We start from the raw sequence: 23084 nt of genomic DNA, 5'->3' as shown, positions 1-23084 counted from the left end.
GCTGCAAAGAGGCTACTCAGGCTTAATACTGTAGAGCGCGTACTTACTTGCTGAAACCTTGAAAAATCCTTTCAAAAGCAGGGGTCGACTTACACACAGAGTATAAAACATGAGCCTCAGGTGCTGGACTGGGTGGTCGTCAATTTGAAATGTGAAAACACATAACACCAGTAATTCAAATTAAATCAATGTGACAGATTTTATTGAATGAATTAATTCTACAAAGATATCTTTAACCACAATTGAAATGCATTAAAACCCATCAAATTCATCGTCTTCGGCATCTAACACATACTGAATTCATTCTAAGTCACTTTGGCTATGGCATCATCGTAAGGATCTCAATCTGGATTAGATTTGGCGATTTCGGTTTCAGAATCATCCCTCCACAACAAATCATCTCTCTCTCTCTCCATCCATTAAATTGGACAGTCTGCATTTTTTGGATGATCTAATGACAGTTTGAGTATTAACAGCATCCCATAAGTTGATAACGAAATCGGGGGCAGCGTGCATATTTCCACTCTATGCAAAGGTTTTTTCCCTCCATCCGCCATCCACCTACTCCATTCGCGCAAACACGATCCTTGAATGACTTGATGAGGCACGCATCCAAAGGTTGAACAATGAATGTTAGACTCCCTGGTATAACTGCAATTTGGGTGTTATTTCTTTGCAGGCATCTCTTGATCTCGCCAGCTATATGGGATCTAAAAATAACCCACATTAAAAAGCTGTGTTCTTTTGAGTAGGCCACCGGGAGACCACGTCCACACATCATTGATCCACAACTTCACTCCATCCTCATCCATCCAACTGTGATCATGGATACACAAAAAAAAAACTCCTGCAAGGCACTTGATTTTTGGCATGGTTTTACATTTGAAAATTACCACAGGCTTTAATTTTGTTCCATCAGCTAGGCAGGTTTGTACCACCGTGAATCTTGTCGGTTTTCAGACCTTTTTATGACTCAGTTTGGTTGCTGGGCATATCGAAACTCACGGGCATTTCATCCATGTTGTCAGTGTGATTTGTGGGCGCTGCGTTGTCGTCGCTGTCTGATGATGAATTGCTGGAAATTGATAATTTTGGCATCGAGATCTTTTAGCAGTCTCGGTCTTCTGCCACACTAGACATTTTAATTCCATAAAGTCACTACATCAACTCTGAAATTGCTCTGAAATCTTTGCTGTACTCTGGGTTTGATGTGGCCCAATTAAGTGCGTATCTATGCATTTTCTGGTGATGACGTAACCATTCTGACGATTTTGAGGACCCATTCCAATACACGCTTCTCAAGATCAGGCCAGTGGCTGGTCCCTGTTCTCATTGCACATTTGACCTTGGGCATCTTCTTCAAAACGGATTCCTCCTCCCCCCATTCTCGCACCAGTTTCTTGCTAACACCGAATTCTCTAGTTCTAGCACAGTTATTTGACGAGTTAGCAAATGTTGTGGCTTTTAGCTTGAAAAGAGATTTGTACTTCATTCTTTTTGCTGGGGCACCCATTTCTATTCATCATTCACCAGTGCAGTCTGCTGCGTGGGCCTGTCTTAAACTCTTTGCAACATGGCCTGTATCATCTGCTTGATCCCATGCCCCAACTTATATGGCGAGTAAAACATGCATTTGAGGAGGAAAATTGAGGCCGACTCCTAATGTGAGTATAGCATTTCTGAGCAGAAAAGGGCAGGCAGTGGGTCAACATATATGCCAAGTAAACCTGATTTTTGGCACCTAAAAAAATGTCTTATACGCCAGGATCTATGATAGATATCCACCAGAGAAAGTGAGCCTGGATAACTAACAGAAAATGCAAATAAACTACATTCCACTTTAGTTGATAACTTCCAAGGCTCTGACTCACCACTGTAATGTACTGCCTGATACTGTACCATTTTCCTTCCCTTCTTTATTAGATTAACCCTATATGCAGCATTGAAGATTTTCCGTATTGAGAATATATTTTGCTTTAGGTGTAAATAGCAGAATACTGTGGATTCCATAAATTAATGGCTAAAATTAATGACCTGTATTAAGCGGATCATTTCAGTACAGCTTCAGTAAATACCAGCTTGGTGTTTGCCCTCAGGGTCCAGAATAAAAATAGAGTTTTCATTTCAAAGTTACTGGAATGGATACTGGAAAAATACCATGTAGAATTTTTGAGACTTGTAAAAGCATTCTTGCATATTGATATGCATGCTCTTAATGGATGTCCGTAATAAAGGGCCTAATATTCTTCTAAAGGGTCTAAAGTATAATGAATTTACATGTTCTTTAAATTGTCGGTTCTTCATTCAGTATGGCATAGTACAGTCTTATATTAAAGCTGGATATTCACAACTACAACATATTTATAGTCTAGACAAGGATGGCCATTTGTCCCATCTAGTTCATTCATTTAGAAAGACCAATGCTGCACCATGATGATTCCAGGGCTTAGTGCTCTATTATGAAGTCTATGCCACATGTTAACTTTTACATTCCAGTTTGTTTTAAATTTACCTATTACCTGACCCCTTGTCCTACCCTTGCAATTTAATTTAAAGTAATGTTTCTCATTTACCTTTTCCACATCCTTAAAATACACCTTTCCAAGCTAAAAATACCAAGTTCCTCCAGTTTTTTTTTTACACAATTCCAGATTTCAGAAAAGAGGGATCTTCACAGCTCGTCTCTGCACTGCCTCCCCAGTTTCTCAGATGAGCATTGTAACATTTAATCACAACCTCCTCCGGCTTATAGTTTACTGTTTTACCTAATTAGTTGAACAGTCTATTGGTTTAATGTACTTGATTTTGAATCGGATTTACCACTCCAAAACATTTTCAGTTATAGCTACAGCAGGTTTGAAAGCTTATATAAGAAATGTAATGATTACACCATATCCTAAGTAAGTTTGAGTAGAATTTTCCTCAATTTAAAAAGAGGTTCTACCCCAGCAAATACTGATGCAGGTCTTGTGAACATTTAACAAAAAAAAAATGTTGGGCCAAATTCAATACTTGCATAAAACAGGCAAATTATCCTGAATGGAGGCCTACTTTCTAGAAGATTGCTTGAAGAAGTCTCAGTTTCCACCATACATAGCAAATAGTTATTCTGTTTATTTATTGCGAAAAAAGGCTTCAAACATGTAAAGTAAAATGTACTTAGTCGCTTTGGAGGCAGACTGCTCTGTCAACCCAATTTAAATCAATACTCCGAAGTAAAACCCATGTACGTGAACTATACTCAAGTATTATAATGTTCCAGCCCTGGAGAAAATATGGGAATCTTATCCATAGAATGACAGTCAATATATAAGAAAGGTGGAGTAATTGTCATATCGTACTTCTATCCTGGAGTTTTGCTCCATTACTAACCTCAACACTCTGACCATTTAACAAAGTTCAATTGTATGATTCAGTAGAATCAATGGCACCCCGAAACACACCTGCTATTGGGTCTTATTGCTGTTCCTCGTACAAGAAACCAAGCATGTTAATCAATAAGTACCAAGGCTATGGCTCCTCCATTGCCTGTTCATTTCTGCGGGTGTGTGAGAACCAAGTGTATTCACTATTTTCCAATGTATATGTTCCAGTACTATGTGCACAGCTGTGCCAACAAATAAGCACACTAGTTTTACCAAGGAAGGAAAATTGACCATTTAGGAACTAATATCAGATGTGGCTTTGCACTATAACCTGGTAACCCTCCTTGTTCGCCCTGCTCCAATCATCCCTCCCAAAGACAGGGTCTTCTGCAATTTATAACAAAGCTTAACTACAGCCATTCATTTGTAATTCAAAATTAAAACTGGAGTTTTGGTGGCTCAACGGGTAAATCCAATGCGTGGTGTGGTTCTAGAATTTAGAGCCATGCAGACCAGCAGGGTCATCATTTTAATCAAACGTCTGAGTTAGCTAACTTCAGTTTCCATGGTGAAAGAATTGGTACAAAGGGATTCCATGCACCTAAGCCAAGAAAAAAATAACTAGCAGGTTCTAACTTTCAACCGTCTTTGGTAGGGTTCAGGTCGGAACATTGGGCAGTCAGATAGCCTACCAATAGTCACTATGTAGATAGACACATTAGATTAAGGGCAGCTATTTGGGCAATGTACCAGATGCCTGTTTTTCCTGGTAAAAAGCAGTCAAATGCCTTCAGGATAATGAAACAAGCGAGAGTGTCACAGTAACCCAAGGTTATTCTATGTTGTAGACATCATAGCCTTTCCAACGGAGCAACAAAACAGTGTATTTACCCATTATTGCTCATCAGGAATTCTGATTACCCTATCTGACAACTCAAGTTACAAAGAGAATTACGGCACAGACATTAAACTAAAGTGCTGGGTAACCTCTACAGAGATCTGGAGGAAACAATGAAATAAGCAACACATTTTCAGCTGTGTTCTCTGTACTGCATCTTTCCATCTGCGTTAAAATGGGAATCTCAAAATGACTGGAACATTTTTCCTGAAGCGATTGAGAATGAATCAGCTCAGGAAGTGAAACTGGTGGGGCAGTTATTTATGGTAGCTGCAATGGTTTTCTAAAGTTATTGAGCAGAATTACTCCATAACAGGAACAAGATCTGAGCGAACCCTTAGCCCTGAGGCACAGCACAACTGCAGCACTTGGCCGCTCCCATGTGCCAGATCAGAGCAGCAAGGTACAGGGTTCAAACTCTCACCTCTACCGAGTTCCCAATCTTGATCATGTCATTGGGGCAAATTAAACAGAGATCAGGAATTATCCTTTAGCAACAAAGAGAAACATTACACAGCAAGTTATTCCATGCAGCTCTCTTCAGCCTTTCAGCATTAGGTAAAGTAATATTGAAACTGGACTGACTACATGCTTTTCCGAGTGTGTGGTGGAGGCAGGCTCAATCGAGGCATTCAAGAGGAAATTGGGCTATCTGTAAACGAAGAATATACAAGACTATTGGGAGAAGGCAGGGGAATGACATTAAGCGAATAGCTCTTCCAAAGAACCAGAATGGACTCGATGGGCTGAATGAACTTCTGTGCTGTAACCATTCTATGATCCAGTTACAGAATGTCCAAGAGTGAATTTACAATAACCACACTTGCCAAGCAACACAAGGCATCAGTTGCACGAGAGGAATTAAACACTAGTGTCACAACATAAAACCAAGTTATACGTAAACATTTGTTTGTCAGACTAAACTATTTCTAAGAGTACAATGCAACGGCACATTTGAACTCATAAGCATTCACAAGGCTACTGAAACAGTCTCAATCGTCACTTGACCACCTCCAAAAAGCACTGGTCTCGCTCACAAACTAACTTCAAATCCTATGTTCCAAGTCTCCAGGAATTTGTTTATCATTTAAATCTGCCTATCTCACTGCACCAAGGCTTTTGAGAGGAGACAACAATGATGCCAGGATTTTGCAGCGCATCTCTGACCAAACATTAACAGAGCAGTGTGGTCTCCATGATTTCCATTGTCCCTATTTATCCCAAACACCTGCCTATAGCAGGGAAACAGTGCTAACCATGCAATTACCGTGGGTATCAACTATGCAGGTTAACAATTTCAGCCAGGTTAAGTAGCTGATCCCTCTCCATAGTCACATTCTTCTGCATCATTCTGAAAGGTAAAGGCAGTCCTAATTTCCTCCACTCTGCAACTACCTCCCTCCTTAGGACTTCTTCTCCCAACCTCCATCCTCACCATAGTTATTGTCACAAACAAGCTCAAGATCTTCACTTTCAACACTGCTGCACAAATTTGCTGTTACAATCTTTCTCAAACCCAAATTCTCCCCTCCTGCTCAAAGCCTAAGTCTGCTACTACTTTGTCTACTCTCTTCCTAAATCAAGTCCCCACTTCACCTTTAATCGTTAACCTTTCCAGCTTCACCAAAAGCATTTCATTCATGAAATGCACCATCTGACCCTTTAACTCTGTCCCCCTATTCCTGGTCCGATGCTAGCTTACATCATCAATTTATCCCTTTTCGCTTGCACCATCCACACCCATTTCAGATATCACTCTCCAACCTCCTACAAGCCCATGTGAGCTCTGTGCTCAGTCAAGCTGCTACCTTGCTCTCAGCAAATGAATCATAAAATTCACGGTTGCCTCTCCCAACACACTTTTTGGTCTCCTCAATCCAGTTTACAACCCTATGGTACTGAGATTGTTCTGGTCAAAATAAGCTGCAATGGTTTGTGACTCTGCTTGCAGCATGTTGCCCCATCTTGACCTGAGAACTATCAATCACTCCATCCTCCTGCACTGACTCCACACCATGGTCTGTCTTCACAACAGTAATTCTTATTTGTCCCAACGTATTGTTTATATTTTATTCTATGCCAGCACAGGCATCTGTGGAAACTGATGTCCTCATCTTTCAGCCCCTCATCATCTACATACCACCTCCCAGCAGCACCATCTAGAGCATAAGGGCAGCAACGATAACCGATCTTACCTCATCACCAATCAATTCTACAGCTGTTATCTCCTTCTATGATTCTGTCTCACATTAAGTCACGAAATTGCCAAATGTTCTTTTGACACAACAGAACAATTCTTTGATTCAGAGTAACAGCTACAAACCTCTGTCACAACTCATCAGCCTCCCAGACTGCCTGCTCAGGTTGAAACAGGCATTCCTACCTTTCTCTTGCTGCCAAAAATCTTGCGCCAGACATCCACTACTAAGAAGTGACTTCTCAAATATTCTGATCAACCTCTTCTCCAATCTTCACAAAGACCAGTTAATCCGGAACCTTTCTTTCCAGGTTCTCGCTCATGCCGATTGTCATGCACTGGCACCTCGCTGCATTCCAAAGCCCTCCAAGTGATCAATTTCAAGCTCTTCACCTTCAACTCCATTCGTAGTCTTACTCCAACTTGGGCCAGCAATCTTTCCCAGACCCACATCCTCTTTTCTACTTATTCCATCTTACAGCTTGCCCCAGCGGCTCATTTTTTTTTTTTATAAAGCAAATGTACCTTCACCCTTGTAACTCTTCCAAAACATTTCTGAAGGGAGCAAAGAAGTTAACACTTCTTTTCAATTAGCCCCCTTCTCCCATTAATCTCTACATGTCTCCTTCTGGGGTTCTCTGCTCCTCTTCATAATGTGCTACCATTCTTTTGCATAAAGGATATTACATAAATGCAAACTATTGTTAAAAAAGTTCCAGGATCTATATTCATTTAAAGTTTCGGCAACAAGTTGAAAGTCTTCAGCATAAAGAGAACAAACAAATGATATGATAACAATAATGGTCACCTTGTAGCATGATCTTTTTGGCATATGTGAAGAACTGCATGTGAATTCTAACAATAAACCATCAGTCTGGGTTGGAGTCAAAGCAAAACTATCAAGCAGTTTCGATTTCCTACAATTGCCGCACTATAAGCAACTAAGCTCCATGCTGCCTGCCAAGTGGAAGGTTATAATGTTCTGACGTCAGCAATTTTCCTTGTAACCCAGATTCTTAATAAGTGAGTCATAAACTAAGAACTATTACAAAAATGCTACCATTATATCGGCAACAACTTGTATTTATATAGCACCTTTCATGTATTAAAACATCACAAGACACTTCATTGGAGCATTATAAAGCAAATTTGACACTAAGCCACACAAGATGATATTTTAGCTTGGTCAAAGAGGTAGGTTTTAAGGAGCTTTCATGAAAGGAGTTAAGAGAAGTAGACAGGTGGAGGCATTTAGGGAGACAATTCCAGAGCTAAGGGCCTTGGCAGTTAAATAGAACAATAGCATTTTTCTCTTTTTTAAACACTTCCTTAACATCACACATAAAAGTAAGGAATAAGGAGTCATGCCCCAAGGTGAATCACTACCTTTGGGAAAAAGGAAAACCGAGGGAGAAAACAAGTTCTTGAAATAAGAAAACAACATCTGGTTTTATAATTCAGAAGATAATTTTAAAATGAATTACATTTAAGTGTGCTTTTTACAACCTCAAGACACCCCAAAGTGCTTTAGAGCCAACAAAATACTTTTTCTTTGTCGTGTAATCACTGTTGTAATGTATGAAACATGGCAGCCAATTTGCACACAGCAAAATCCTACAAACAGCGATCTGTTATAGTAATGTTAGTTGAGGAATAAATATTGACCAGGGCATTTCATGAAGTATTTACTTTGAAGCTTTTTTTTAGATCTTGCTTTCCAAAACGACTGACCTTAAAACAAGTTTTACAGCCATGTTTTATCTGGTAATCATTCCAAGACAGTTTTCCGATGTCACTCATTCAAATCGGTGACCTGTCCGTAGATAGCCCAACAGTTGTTTATATACTTCAGCAGCAGTCATGTGATAAAATATTCTGGGTAAAACTCCTTCTCCATATATGGACATGAAATCCACAATGTAAACAAACTTTCTGCAGATATTTTCAATAGCTCAACCTTAGAGAAATCTTGTGTATTCCAAAAACATTGCCATAACAACCCCATAACTTACAACATAGAGGCAGCATTCCTACCTGTGCTAAGTTTGTGCAAAAGTCAAAAGTCACTTTGTGCATCAGTATCACCTTTGAAATAAAAATACAAGGAGCAATTTTATCAAGATAACTGTTTCCTCAAATATTTTACAGCGGTTTCACGTTTGCATTACACATGAGTGATAGCAACATATTTTTAAATAGAATTTTTGTTCTGTAATATTGAAAAAGCTGAAACAGATCAAGGGCCCACATTTATCAAAAGGTGTAATATTTAAGGGTACAGTGCAGTGGAACGAGCTACAGCAATTCCTTGCAGGGAGAATGAAAATTCAGGGAGGAATGGAGTCACAATCAGCAGCGTGAGGCCTTCCTGAAGCTAGCTAATCTGCCACAATCTGCCCACACACTCAGCAACAGAGGTCAAGATCATGTAGGTTGCAGATGGGAGATAATGTACTTGGAAAAATACACAAATATTTAATATTAAGTTTACAGACTCAACATTTTAAATACACACAGGTGAATTGACAAGCAACTTGGAATAACAATTCCAGAAAAGATGAAGAACAGCAGCACAACACCCCAATAGTAAACAAAAACAGCTGACTCTGAAAGTAAAATGAATTTGGAGCACAGCTATTTATGCAATTCAACACCCAAAGTCCACAATCAACTCTTCTTAATAACAACATTAAATAAAAGGAGGATACAAAACAACCTACTGAGCAAAAACAGAAAATGCTGGAAAAACTCAGCAGGTCTCACAGCATCTGTGGAGAGAAAGACAGAGTTAACGTTTCAAGTCCGTATGACTCTCCTTCAGAGCTCTGAAGTCACACAGACGAGAAACATTAACTCTGTCTCTCTGTCCACTGAGGCTATCAGACCCGCTGAGTTTTTCTAGCATCTGCAGTATTTTGCTTTTAACCTACTGAACAACTTCAGTTTCAATCTCATTCCAGTTACACCCAATGTTGTTACATGCTGCATTTGTGGTGTCGCAGGGTCACAAGGTGAATAATGTGCACCTGAAGCAAGTATTTATTTTCATCCCATATGTATTAAATGTTGGAAGTGTGCTAGCCCTTACAAGCCTGTTTCTCTGCTCCTTCCTTTTAGCTAAACTTAACTGGGACCTGTTTCTGTCTCCTGCCTTTGCCCCTTACCTGGGACTCTTCTTCTTGGGACCTCTCTCTGCCCCTCTTCCTTAACTGGGACCTATCCTTGTCCTCTCTCCCTTATCCTTCTCTTTGGGAGACTTGCTGGTTAGGGCGCGCCACACCTGGTCACCTGACCTGAGTTTTCATGCGTTTCGTCTTTTCTCTATACGCAGGCGCACAGGGCCTGAAGAATGCAAGGATGCCGAACTGCACATGTACAGCCCACTCCTGGCCTGCGCAAGAGGTCCATTGGGAACCGAAGTTCTCAACCTCTGAGCTCAACAAGGTAAGTATGAGTTTCATAACAAAAGTGAAGGAGTGACTTGAATGAAGTTTTCAAGATATTAACAGAACAGATAAATTAAATGGAGACAAAGCATTTCCCCTTGTTCAGGAGTCTAGGGCTAGGGGTGCAGTCTTAAAATTAGAGCCAGAGCTTTCAGGAGTGAAATTCGAAAGCAGTTCTACAGAGGGTGGTAGAAATTTGGAGCCCTCTTCTGCAAACAGCCATTGATAACAGGTCAATTGTTAATTTTAAATCTGAGATTGCAGATTTTTGTTAAGCAATGGTGTTAAGGGGTATGAGACAAAGCTGGGTATATGGATTTAGGTCATGATCTCACTGAATGGCGGAACAGGCTCAAAGGGCTCAATGGCCTCCTCTTGTTCTTATGACAAATATTTCTTAATTTTTAATTGCTAAATTTAGGGTATTTCACTCTAAAGAAAACTCCCATACCTTAAGGCCAATTTTTCTTAACTCCAGTGAGAAGTGAAGTTTCCAACAGAAAAAGGGATAAGGCTGGGAACAAGTGGTGTGGTTTGGCTCTGATTCCATAGTTGTAAAGTTTCAACAATGCTAGCTGTCAGCCGATGGCAACCTGCATTCAATACATTAACTACATTTAAATATAATTTTGATGCAATCCACAAATCAGCTATGTTCATAACTCCTTCGCATACATATGCAAAAAGTTCTTTAAGCTAGTTGTTCAAAAATGTTTGTCTGTGAAACACTTAAGACAGGTCTAAAACCTTGCAGACCACCTACTGGTCCTACCCCATATGTTACGGCATGTCACTGCTAAAAAAAACAATCAATGGGAAGAATGGCACTGCTTTTGATTAGACATCAATGAGGTGATGTCTGGTTCCAAGCTGGAGAGCTTCAATCTCATGGCAGGCTCCACGTTTAGCCAGTTCCACCTTTTTGCTTTCAGCCCCACAAGTGTTGAAAATTTGATCTTGCAATCGTATGTTGCAACAATAACATAAATCTTGCTTGTAAAGCTACACTCTTGTTCCTTATTCTTACAACTCATGCCACATACACAGGAGTCAGCCTAGTTGTGTGATGTCACGTGTGTGTGGTGGGGTGAGGGTTCTGACCTGGTTCTCTCATATGGCTGCAGCCCTGGAGTTGAGCATCAGTGCTTTGCATTTTGGATCAGCTTGTGGACCACTTGGCGGACCCTTTTGTTACATTGATCTTAAGGCAGTGATTTCCAATCAGTTATGTAAAATGTTTTCATTACTTTCTCTCATCAGCCCTTCCTCTAAAAAGAGTTCACTCTTAGCTTGCATATGGTCCCACAGCTGCATGTCCTATAGTACCTACAATATTCATGTGTGGGCCTCTACAATCAGTGGGGAGCATCACAACAGGGTTGTCCTTCTCAAATATCACACAAGGTCTTGCGGCAGAAAACCCTGAACACCAACCCAGCTAATGTTTGAGGTACTGGAGAGTGTAACATTTACCTAAATCCTGTACAGACTGGCCACCATCAATGACCTTTCTTTTCTGCATGACACAGCTACTCACAGGATAACTACACAGTCATCGGAGAGCCAGAACAAAATTTAGCAACCATCTCAAACTGTCCTGAGAAGTGAAGGCTGCAAAAAAAGATTGAACTCCAAAGGAACGCGAGGCATTAAAGGTCATCAACAAAGACCTTGGAGTTCAAATACATAATTCTCTAAAAGTGCAAATTAACATCGACAGAGCCATAAATATGACCCACAGAATTGGAGTTCTACAAATGCTGAACAATAGTAAAGAAGTCTTGATCAATTTATGTACAGCATTGGTTACTTCACAATATGCAGTTTTGGGAACCCCACAATAGAAAGCAAATTAAAGCCACTGAGAGCATCATGTAGATTCATCAGAACAATGACAGGGTTATATTTTAAAAATAATACAGCAAAATGCCATCAAATAAAAGCTGCATAATGGCATTCCGGTCACACACACATCCACAACAGAACTGCAGTTCATATCATATGGTTTCACCAAGAGGCTGACTCTCCTCGTTGGCCACCAAAGCAGCTACACAACAGAACAGAAATGCCCCAAAGAATAGCATCTACAGATAATACAAGTATAATATATAGTAAACTTTGTTCTAAGGACTTAATCCATTTTGGAATTAGAAAACATTCATAACCCTCTCAAGTTTCACAGTTGCATTTTGTGGTACTATTGAAACTCTGACTTGTTATTCCACACATGCTGTAGTTATTAACATCACTCTCAAGGTAGCTACATATCTCAACGTTCAGATAATGTAGAATTGTTTGAGCTTTGCTCAGAGTGTGTAGCAATCTGAATGTCTCAATAAGTCAATTTGTTGTTAAAGTTAAGCTAATATATTTTAAAGTCCAATATGCTTGTGAAGAACTGGACTAATTATCTTACATTGCTCGCAATGTAGGCCAAACAAAACCAAAGCTTGGATGAGAAAAATCTATAATTCCTTTCCTTGGGACTGACCTTTAAGATGGTGGGAAGGCTTGTGTGCTATGATCTGACAGCTTTGTTGGCAGGAGCAGAACACAGGGTCAGTCCACCAAAGCCAGGCAGGCTGATTAGTGGAAGCCAGTCTTAAGGCAGTCCCTGATGCTCTTGGCAGGCTACTGAGTCAAGTCAACAACCTATCAACGTAAAAGTGCTTTCTCATGACGAATAAAATCCAGATACAAAATAAGTCTGTTCCAGTGCTGCAAATATAAACATCAACTGGGGAGAACCACAATCTGCTAGATACAAGTAAGGTGAATACAAACATACAAACTAGGAGCAGGAATCGGCTACTCGGCCCCTCAAACCTGCTCCACCATTCAATAAGGTCATGGCTGATCTGACTGTAACATTCCGCCCTCCCCCAATAACGTTTCACTCCCTTGTTAATCAAGAATCTGATCAGGTCTGCCTTAAAAATATTCAAGAGAGGTGTCAGCTGTGGCTCAGTTCATAGCACCCTCGCCTTTGAATCAGAGGGTTGTGGGTTCATGTCCCACTCCTGGAAACCAAGAACTGTGAATGTACTCGAAAAGAGTTACATGCGATCTGTTGATAACTCGAAAGAATTTTTAAAAATATTCAAAGACCCTGCTTCAACTGCCTTTTGAGGAAGTGAGTTCCAAAGACTAGAGTTCTTCGGAGAAAAAAAATTTCCTCATCTCTGTCTCAAAGGAACGACCCCTTACTTTTAAATTGTGACCCCTAGTTCTAGATTTTCTTACAATAGGAAACATCCTCTCCACATCGATTCTGCCTGCCAACACCTCCAATACCTTGCTGCTCCCTATATCAATTTGCTCAAGAACCTCGCAGTCAAGACTCCTCAGGATCTTAAAGGTTTCAATCAAGTCACCTCTTACTCTTCTAAAGTGATCAGAATCAAATATCTTCTTCTACTGTTATCTGTCCAGAACAAATATGTCACAAAAGAGATTATCAAACTAAAGTTTTATGCAATTTAAATTTTTTTTACAGCTCTGAGGTTGTAAATTTACAAGAACATTTTGTACTTTTTTTTTACATTCACACACTTTTCCTGATTTTCTCTTAGGATATGCTGATTTTAATATAGTTATTACATTCTGTTCACAAACAAAAACATTATAGCCAACCTTAAACAATGGACATCAGCAGAGTTGCATGTATTTGTTGCAGCATTAAAAGAATACAATTTGTCTCGCTACACATTAATGCAAAGAATATTTTCTAAATATAACACCATTATGTCTACTTGGATGCACTATTAACAAATAAATCCCACGGCAATCCAATGCAAGTTGAGGAATCATGGTTTCTACCCAGAGATGATGGGTTAAACATCACATGATCTAACAACCAACAGCTGAATTAGAAAATACATCAGCCAGTAACTACATATTCAAGAATCAAATGAAACCAGAATAAAAAGGATAAATTAATCAAGTCAGTTTGGGAAAACAGTATCAATAAAATTAAGCATTCTGTCTTTTGGATGAGATGCTAAATTAGTAGCCCTATTTACGTGATCAGATGGATATAAAAGATCCCAAGGCACGATTTGAAAACAGTTTGCGAATTTTTCCAATGTCTAGGCTAACAGTGATCCCTCAAAATAACACCACCAAAACAAACCACCTTATTTATCTCATTTGCTATTCATGGACCTTTCACATTGATTGCCACATTTGTCTACAAACCAGTGATTACATTTCAAAAGGCAACTCATTGGCTATGAAGCATTTTGGGATATCCTGAGGACATGAGAGGTGCTATAAGGATGCATGTTTTCTCTTTCCTACTGTAAAGCAGGATTAAATTACAAAAGTAAGGCTAACACATAAACACATGTTGACCTCAAGCTGCTAGCCTAAAGCAGAAATAGTAACCTTGTACAATGTGGATTCATGCTGTGCAAGGTCAGCATATTACTATGGCAATATAAAAGCAAAATACTGTGGATGCTGGAAATCTGAAATTAAAACAGAAATGCTGGAAAAACTCAGCAGTTCTGACAGCATCTGTGGGGAGAGAAACAGAGTTAACGTTTCGAGTCTGAAGAAGGGTCATACAGACTCGAAACGTTAACTCTGCTTCTCTCTTCATAGACGCTGTCAGACCTGCTGAATTTTTCCAGCATTTTCTGTTTTCATTACTATGGCAATTCTGCATCATCCAGTAAAGTGTAAATATGCATTAAAAAGATAACCAAACCTGTATGATACCATCAGTTTGCCACCTCAACATGCATTTATTTAGTTACTTTAAAATGATAAAACTTCCCACAGCATCTCAGAGAAACATAATCAGATAAAACAGACATGAATTACATACGGCTTCATTACGAGGGGACTGGAGTATAAAAGTAGGGAAATCTTGCTACAGGGTGAGACCGCACCCAGAGAACTACGTGCAGTTTTGATCTCCTTACTTGAGAGATATACTTGCACTGCAAGTGGTACGGATAACGGATAAGGCTCACTAGGTTGATTCCTGGGTTGCCTTATGAAAGGTTGAGCAGAAGTTTAGAAGAACGAGGGGCAATCTTGTTGAACTATATAAGATTTTGAGGGGGCTTAATAGGATGGATCCTGGATGTTTCCTCTTGTAGGGGAATCTACAACCAGGGGGTACAGTTTAAAAATAGAGGGTCTTCCATTTAAGACTGAGGTGAGGGGGAATATTTTTCTCTCTGAGGCCCGTTAATCTCTTATCCAGAGAGCAGTGGAGGGTGGGTCATTGAATATATTCAAGGTGAAGATGGACAATTTTTTGATCAACGAGGGGGTTAAGGTTTATAAGAGGGCAGGAAGGAAAGTGGAGTTAAGGCCACAACCAGATTGGCCACGATCTTACCGAATGGCAGAACAGGCTCAACGGGCCAAATGGCCAACTCTTGTCCCTATTTCTGACGATAAGGCACCTGGACCAGTATCACCATCCAAGATCAGCGTTCCCACAAATTTCAACAAAAGTACAGGTGATGGATGGGACTGTCCAGGGCTCCTGGAACATCGAGCTTTGGACGCTAACCTCGCCAGTAAGAACGGGGTGGGGAGGAACCTGAAGCCACTATCTGAGTAAAACTGTCATAATAAAATGTCCCGGGGGCGGGGTTTGGTCTGGGGGGGGGGGGGGGGGGGGAACGCGAGGTGGATCAAGTCCTCTTCAAGCCTGGCACTGACACTAGGTTAAAGGGCTGGGAGTGAAGAGTCCACAAAGAGGAGGAGGAGGAAGAAGGGGGAGGGGGAAGTCCAAAAGTTTTCCTGGCGTCAAACTTTTACTTCTGGGCCATCCACAAATGTAATTATAATTCTTTTTTAAAAAAATTAATTAAAAAAAAAAGATTCGTCACACAAGTTGCGTGGAGATTTAAAAGCTTTAAATAGAAAGTGAGTCGCCTCAGCAGACAGGGACAACCAGGGGGGTAACCAGAGCAGCCCCACAGGCCCGGAGAGGGAGTGGGACTGCTCGCCCCGCCATTAGGCGATAAACCTGCCGCCCCCTCCCTCTCCCTCTCTCTCTCCCCCTCTCCCTCGACACGCACATAAATAAATATTTAATTGATCACCTCACAAGGAGAGAAATAAAAGACTTTCTTACAGGTGGAGTAAAAGCTCAGGCCAACCCTTGCGCACATACGCGCGTACACACACATATACACACGCGCGCGCGAGCGGGCGGGCGCAAGCCCCACGGAGTTGAAGCGCAGGCCCGCCTCACAAGCCCAGCCGCGAACTCTCCTCGGACGACGACGACGACGCTGCCGCTGCTGCTGCCGCCGCCATCTTGCAGCGCCTGCTCACGTGACCGGCTCCCGCCTCCCCGCCCCTCGCCCTCGCACCCGCCCGATTGGCCGCCCGACGTCATGGAAACCGACTGTTCCCCCGCGGCGCTCCGATTGGCTGGCGCGCAGGTCAATCAAAGCGGGGGCGGTGTTGCCAAGCGTGTGGCAGTTTCTTCAAGCGTGTGGGCTAACAACTCTCTTCCAACTTTCTGTCGCTTAAATCAGTTAACTTGATTTAACTTGAGAATCATAACGGCTACATTTTTAAAAACTGCATAATTAATGAATATAATATATACACTTAATTAATATATTAATAGTTGTTTGGTGGCACAGAGCTTGAGTATTGCTGCTGGAAGGAGAGATATGCTGTCTAAGCTTTTTGTTTTGCACTCATCACGACAGATCACAAGATTCCAACAGTAAGGGAAGCAACAATTTAAACTTCCTGAGAAGAAAGTGCTGATTGGTTGGCAGGTGGACTCCGATTGGTCAAGGCATTGCCATGAGAATGAACCATGGAATGGCTGTTCGCCCAAGCTTTTGTTCAGTTGGAAAAAGGCGCAACGTGTGGACATGCTCCTTCTGTCTGCAAAGGACAGGGCCCTGTGCGCGAATATATGTGACTTCCAGCATGCACAGAGTGAACCGCGCTGTGAACCCGACGGATAATCTTAAAATAGTTTTCAGTGTAATTCGTGGCACAATCAGGATTGTTTAGCAAGTGTTGAACAATTGCGGAGTCACACCTAATTTTGGACACTTATGTTTTGAGTTTTGCAAACGTGGGCTGGTTGGGTACTGTCAGTACTTTGCCTCTACAAATCAGAGTCCACTTGCCATCAATCAGCACTCTCTTCTCATGCAGTATAAGTCTTGTGATCTGTTGATGAGTGCAAGATAAGAGACAAGATAAAAAGAGACAGCATGTCTCTTTTTCCAGCAATTAATATATAAATTAATATATATTAATACATATACCATAATATATTCTATTATAATAAAATAATATAGTAAATAAAGTCATTTCAAAGTATTTACAGCACAGAAACAGACCATTCAGCCCAACTGGTCTATGCTGGTGTTTATGCCCCACACAAGCCTCCTCCCACCCTCATTTGCTAACACCGTCAGCTTCTATTCCTTAGTAAATATAAAAGCAAAATACTGCGGATACTGGAAACCTGAAATAAAAACAGAGTGCTGGAGATACTCAACAGGTCTGGCAGCATCTTTGGAGAGAGAAACTGAGTTAACGTTTCAACTCGAATGTGACTGTTCCTCAGAACTGGCTTCCAAATAGCTTCTATTCCTTTCTCCCTCTTGTGCTTATCTATATGCTCAAATGTATTTTATGCTATGTGGAACTATTCCTTGTCGTAGCGAGTTCCACATTTCTTACCTCGCGCTGGATAAAGAGGCTTCTCCTGGACTCCCTTTTGGATTTATTAGTGTCTAACTTATATTTATGGCCACAAGTTCTAGTCTCCCCTGCATCTTCTCATTTTGTTCAACAGGTACATACCCATGTTTATGCTCCACCGAATCTCGCCAGGTTTGCCAACCCTCCAGAATTGCCCTGGAGCCTCCAGGAATTAAAGAAAAATCCCCAGGACACTGGGGAGAAAAATCATAGCAGAATTACAAAATTTAAAAAAAAGAATTTCTTTGAACACTTTTTTCTATTTATTAGTTAGAAAGATCTGAGATGGAGAAGAAAGGCCGTTTGACGAGCAATCTAAAATCATCCAATTTTGTAATGAAGGGTCTGTTTGAGTTCGGATTGACTGCGGTGCACTGTGAGTAAGGATGAGTCAAGTGACCAATGTTGGAGCAATGGGCAGGGTGGGTTGTTGGAATGGGGAAGTCATGTAATGACGCCTCCAGGAACATGTCCAACGGAGTTGGCAACCCTGTCCCTCTTCGTCAAAAACCACCTATATATCCTTTTATCCTCCCTCACCTGTCTCTCGTTGAATGCATTGAAGCTATTCGCCTCAATTACTTCCACTGGTAGAAAGTTCCACATTCCAACCACTCTATTCGGTGACTAGTTTGGTCTCGTCTGCAAGGGGAATCTCTACCTCTACCAAATCCTTTCATAATATTAACCTCTATCAAGTCATCCCTCAGTCTAATCTTTTCCAGGGAAAAGAACCCCATTCTGTTCAATCTTTCTTGATTAGTATAACATCTCAATTCTGTTCTGATTCTAGTAAATCTATTTTTATAATTATAATATTGTCCTTTTTATTTTCTATGCACTCCAGTCTCTCTGGTATACACTAGTCACAGAAGGCCTCATGTGTACTGATGGACATCACCAGTCCCCTCTCCAGGATGCCTGGGTGTGGACATGGCTGAAGAGAGGCAGCCCATTGGTGCAAAAACCTCCACTGACTGTACTCGGACTGGACCTGTTAATGGCCACTATGGCCAGTCCTTACAGGATTTAGAAGTTTCAGAATCACATCCTTCCCCACTGCTTCATGTACGAATCTTCAAACATTTTACATAAACATCTACAGCACAGGAACAGGCAATTTGCTCCATCGGCCCAAGCTTATACTCAACAGACATCTACCCATATTTAACTCTTGCTAAAACAAAAACAGAAAATGCTGGAAAAACTCAGCAGGTCTAGCAGCATCTGTGGAGAGAAAACGGGGTTAACGTTTCGAGTCCGTATGATCCTTCTTCAGAGCTTCCTACCTAACTCTTCTTACCCTGACACATTTTCTTTCAGTGAGCCTTTCATGATTGTACAACCTACAGCCAATGAGAACACTTTCTGAAATAAAAACAGAAAACGCTCGAAATATTCAGCAGGCTGGGTATCGTGGGGAGATGATGGCGTAGTGGTATTGTCGCTGGGCTAATAATCCAGACACCCAGGGTAATGCTCTGGGGACCTGGGTTTGAATCCCACCATGGCAGATGGTGGCATTTGAATCCAATAAAAATATGAAATTAAAAGTCTAATGATAACTATGAAACCATTGTTGATTGATGTGTAAACCCATCTGGTTCATTATGCCCTTTAGGGAAGGAAATCTGCCATCCATGTGACTCCAGACCCACAGCATGTTGGTTGACTCTTAAACGTCCCTCTGGAGATGGACAATAAATGCTGGCCTAGCCAGTGACGCCCACATCCAATGAATAAAAAAACAATCTCTGGAGAGAGAAACAAAGTTAACATTTCAGGCTGTTGTCCCACTGCCTGCTGAGTATTTCCAATATTATTTGTTTTTATTTCACATTTCCAGCATGTACATTACTTTGCCCTAATTTAAGTACTTTCTAAAGTTAGCTACTCTTATAGGAAATACAACAGTCAATTTACACACATTAAGGATGCACAAATAGCAATGCGACAATGACCAGACGTTTTATTAGTTCAGAAGCAAAATGCTGCTGGAAATCCGACATATAAACAGAAAATGGTAGGCAGACTCAGCAGGTCTGGCAGCATCTGTGGAGAGGGAGAGAGAGAGAGAGAGTTAAAGTTTCAGGTCAGACTTGGGCACGATCTGAATTATTAACACTCTCCCTCTCTCCACAGATGCTGCTAGACCTGCTGAGTATTTCCAGTATTTTCTGTTTCAATTGTTTTTTACTTCTTGGTTGAAAGATAAATGTTGGCCAAGGCATCTGGAGTCCCTGCTTCAAATCAGTGCCAGAGAATCTTTTACTTCAATCTGAGAGGGCAGATGTCTCATCCAAACATTGGCACCACCAATGGTGCAGCACTCTCTCACTACTGCACTAAAGAACTCAAACTCACCCTTCGGGCTCAGAGTATGACTCCGAATGCCATCGTCTGAGTCAGAACTGACATTTAATTATTTCATGTTGCATTCTGTCTACATCAACACTGCGATTCATACAAGCAAAAACGGATATAGGCCTGGATTTTCACCCCGAGGTGGGTAGGGGGAAATCGGGGAAATTGCCGACTCAGCCCACCCATCTCGGGAGAAAGTGCACACAATGCCTTCATTGTTGGAGGCTGGAGTTGGGCGAGCCGACCCAGGGAGCAATGTGGAGGCAGCTGGACTAGTAATCCAGAGACCCAGGGTTCAAATCCTGCCACAGTGGAATTTGAATTCAATGAAAATCTGGAATTAAAAGTCTGATGATTACCATGAAACCATCGTGGAACCATTCTGGCACTAGCCCCAAGATGTTAGTAAGGAGGACTTTACAGTGAACCCATCTGGTTCCCTAATGTCCTTTAGGGAAGGAAATCTGCCATCATTACCTGGTCTGGCCTATATGTGACTCCAGACCCACAGCAGTGTGGTTGACTCTCAAATGCCCTCTGAAATGGCCTAGCAAGCAACTCAGTTGTAGCAAACCACCTCAAAAAAAGGAATGAAACCGGTTGGACCGCCCGGCATCGACCTAGGCACCGGAAACGACAATGGCAAACTCAGCCCTGTCAACACTGCAAAGTCCTCCTTACTAACATCTGGGGGTGTGGTGGCCTAGGCAACTGCAGGGAACCCATTTGGTGCTGGGAGGGTTAATGGAGAAGTTGAATTGTATGCCTAGGTCTAAGAGAAAAATACTCCAACCTTGAGAAACAATACCATCTTGTCTGACCACAGTTGTAGGATGAGCCCTGAGACATTCCATTCTGTTCTTTCTCAGGCTGAATGTAATCAGGGTTGCGATAAGAAACTGCGGAACCAAAACATCTGTTGTGAGGGAAATGGAAATTTACTGGAACATGGATTGGTCAGTTAACATATGCAAATAAATGGATAGGTTTGTACAAAATTTACTGATTGGCTGTAAAAATGCTTTTAACAAGTCTGCGTATATTCTGCTACGAGACTGTACAGTAGCTCTCATTGTACTGTCTCCCTTGTGCACAAGTAATAAATGGGGTTTCTACGTACGGAATGATGCCTCGGTGTGATTAATCTCCAACAGGGGCTAGTGCCAAAATTGGGGGAGCTGTCTCACAGACTAGTCAAGCAACAGCCTGACATAGTCATCCTCATGGAATCATATCTTACAGATAATGTCCCAGACACCACCATCCCTGTGTATATCCTGTCCCACCGGCAGGACAGACCCAGCAGAGGTGGTGGGGCGGCACAGTGGTATACAGTCGGGAGGGAGTTGCCCTGGGAGTCCACAACATTGACTCTGGACCCCATGAAGACCCTTGTCATCAGATCAAACTGAGCAAGGAACTATCCTGCTGAATACCACGTACTGCCCTCCCTCAGCTGATGAATCAGTGCTCCTCCATGTTGAACAACACCCTTAGATGAAGCTCTGAGGGTGACAAGGACGCAGAGGGTGGGGATTTCAATACCATCACCAAGAGTGGCTCAGTAGCACCACTACTGACCAAGCTGGCCGAGTCCCAAAGGACACCACGGCTAGACTGCGTCTGGAGCAGATGGTGAGGGAATCCACAAGAGGGAAAAACATACTTGACCTCATCCTCACCAACCTGCCTGCCGCAGATGCATCTGTCCACAACAGTATTGGTAGAAGTGGTCACCGCACAGTCGTTGAGGAGACGAAGTCCTGCCTTCACATTGAGGAAACCCTCCATCGTGTTGTGTGGCACTACCGCCATGCTAAATGGGATAGATTTCAAACAGATCTAGCAACTCAAGACTGAGCATCCATGAGGTGCTGTGGGCCATCAGCAGCAGCAGAATTGTACTCGAGCACAATCTGTAACCTCATGGCCCACTCTATCCCACTCTACCATTACCATCAAGCCAGGGGATCAACCCTGGTTCAATGTAGAGTGCAGGAGGGCATGCCAGGAGAAGCACCAGGCATACCTAAAAATGAGTCAACCTGGTGAAGCTATAACACAGGACTACTTGTGTGCCAAACAGCATAAGCAGCAAGTGATAGACAGAGCTAAGTGATCCCACAAGCAACGGATCAGATCTAAGCTCTGGAGTCCTGCCATATCTAGTCATGAATGCAGGTGCACAATTAAACAACTCACAAGAGGTGGAGGCTCCACAAATATCCCCATCCTCAATTATGGGGGAGCCCAGCACATCACTGCAAAAGATAAGGCTGAAGCATTTGCTACAATCTTCAGCCAGAAGTGCCGAGAGAATGGTTCATTTCAGCCTCCTCCAGAGGTCCCCAGCATCACAGCTGCTCCTCTCCAGCCAATTCAATTCACTCCATGTGATATCAAGAAATGGCTGAAGGCACTGGATACTGCAAAGGCTATGGGCCCTGACAATATTCCAGCAATTGTACTGGAGACTTGTGCTCCAGAGCTTGCTACACCCCTAGCCAAGCTGTTCCAGTACACTGGCGTCTAACCAGCTATGTGGAAAATTGCCCAGCTTTGTCCTGTACACAAAAAGGAGGACAAATCCAACCTGGCCAATTACTGCCCCCATCAGTCTATTCTCCATCACCAGTAAAGTAATGGAAGGGGTCATCAACAGTGCTATCAAGCAGCACTTGGTCAGCAATAACCTGATCACAGATGCCCAGTTTGTGTTCCACCAGCTCCTGACCTTGGTTCAAAATAGACAAAAGGGCTGAACTCCAGAGGTGAGGTGAGTGTGACTGCCCTTGACATCAAGGCTGCATTTGACTGTGTGGCATCAAGGAGCCCCAGCAAAACTGGAGTCAATGGGAATCAGGGAGGAAACTCTCCACTGTTTGGAGTCATACCTAGCACAAAGGAAGATGGTTGTGGTTGTTGGAGGTCAATCAACTCAGCTCCAGGACATCACTGCTGGAGTTCTTCAGGGTAGTATCCTCGGCTGAACCATTTTCAGATGCTTCATTAATGACCTTCCTTCCATCATAAGGTCAGAAATGGGGATGTTCGCTGATGATTGCACAATGTTCAGCACCATTCAGGACTCCACAAATGCTGAAGCA

At 42.0% G+C, this 23084-nt stretch overlaps 1 protein-coding gene and 1 long non-coding RNA gene across 2 annotated transcripts in view; one reads left to right on the top strand and one right to left on the bottom strand.

The window, feature by feature from the left end:
* The window catches only part of LOC144688416 (E3 ubiquitin-protein ligase Itchy-like), an 89718-nt gene extending 73507 nt beyond the window's left edge, over positions 1–16211 (bottom strand). Inside the window, exon 1 of the mRNA XM_078554916.1 lies at positions 16007–16211. The gene's annotated coding sequence lies outside the window, so the exon portion shown is untranslated. The remainder of the gene's footprint in view (positions 1–16006) is intronic.
* On the top strand, positions 9359–12444 carry LOC144688417 (uncharacterized). The gene is made up of 3 exons (XR_013578408.1): positions 9359–9471; positions 9792–9904; positions 12339–12444. It is a non-coding gene; the product is annotated as an uncharacterized LOC144688417 (long non-coding RNA).
* Positions 16212–23084: the final 6873 nt, after the last annotated feature.

Source organism: Cetorhinus maximus, chromosome 13, assembly GCF_964194155.1.
Source record: "Cetorhinus maximus chromosome 13, sCetMax3.hap1.1, whole genome shotgun sequence".
NCBI classification, from domain to species: domain Eukaryota; kingdom Metazoa; phylum Chordata; class Chondrichthyes; order Lamniformes; family Cetorhinidae; genus Cetorhinus; species Cetorhinus maximus.
Note: the sequence above shows the minus strand (reverse complement) of the source record. Positions and strands in the feature narration are given on the sequence as shown.